Genomic DNA, 1480 nt, shown 5'->3' with positions numbered 1-1480 from the left:
AGAGAATAGGGAGTGTAAGGTCAACGTGGAGAACTCTCGTGTTTCGTCATAGTTGAGATGAATTCTTCAGGTGTCTGTCTGTTTGAGAAATTTGATGATGTAATATTTTCTGAACTACGTAACATTACTGGTTTTGCAGCCAGGATTTATGCAGTATCTAAGTTCGTATTACCCCGAATTAAATGATGTCAAGCAGTCGAAGAAGCCTCACACCTTAAAGACCATGTCACAAGTTCAGAAAAGCTGCAGAGCCCGCTCCAATCCACCTCAGCCCCTGATGTTAAATGGCACGGGCCCCGTGTATTAAAGATCAAGGGCAGAGGCATGCGCCTCTTGGGCTCTGTAGCATCTCTCGTCACAAGTTTGTGGCTCGGATTTTTAAGTTCGAGAACAGAGATAATTTCTAGAATTCACTGGAAATGGAATCATAATGAAGAGCGGGATAGAAAGATCTTACTTGATGTTTAATTTAATGTACAAAAAATTAAATAATTATGGTATCTATGTTAAGGTTGTAAAAGTCACAAAGTCCTGGCAAAGAGTGAGGTCGAGATTTGACTCTAAGTGCAATAAGACTTTTTTTTTAATATTATTTTAATTAATGTATGCTTACAATTTATAGGTACTTCGAACATACAAGTTTTGAAAAAAATCAACAAAAGCATAATTTTCTACTCATAAATATCTCAAATCAATAATGTTTTGTGTGAGCATACAAAGCTATGTTCTTGGGCTGAACTTAGACCAAGGTGAATTTTTGTCGGACTTAACCCATACTTTTCATAAGAATGAAATTTTGAATAGTGTATTGATAGAAATGTGTGATTAAAAAATAAGAAATAATTTAGAATTTGTGTGTAATATTATTTTATTGAAAAATACGTGGTTGAAATAATGTAAAAACAATTTTATTTTTATTTTTTAAGAATTGGGCTTAAATGGGAGCTTATTTTCTTCTTAGTTTTTAACAATTACAATAAAATACCACTTGTAAAAAAAAAAAATAATAATAAAATGTGGACCTAGATGTATGAAGATGGAACCTAGACAGAACTTTTAAAATACAAATCAATCTAATACCGAATTAAATAAACTCAAAACAGAAAAAGAGGAAAAAGGAAAAAAGTGCTAAACATGTTAATCCGTAGAGAATTGCAATACATGTGGGTCGCGTATTCGTGAGGTGTATAAGTTTAGTCAAAAGCTATAAAATGACGAATATATCTCCATTTAAAAAAAATACAAAAATAAAGAACAAATTGCAACTATACTTTCAAAATTTTCAAAAAAAATACAAATAAATTATTAAAAACAAAAATTAAAAAAAAATCACTTTCTTTTTTAAAATATTTATTTGTACTTTTTGAAAAATTTGGGAGTATAGTTGCAACTTGTTCTTTATTTTTATTTATTTTTTGTTTATGTAAACAAGAGGATTTATTCATCATTTTACAGTTTTTAATTGAAAATGGATGAAAAT

The sequence above is a fragment of the Olea europaea genome, chromosome 21 (assembly GCF_002742605.1).
Source record: "Olea europaea var. sylvestris chromosome 21, O_europaea_v1, whole genome shotgun sequence".
Lineage (NCBI taxonomy): Eukaryota > Viridiplantae > Streptophyta > Magnoliopsida > Lamiales > Oleaceae > Olea > Olea europaea.
This window is presented reverse-complemented; position numbering follows the sequence as displayed.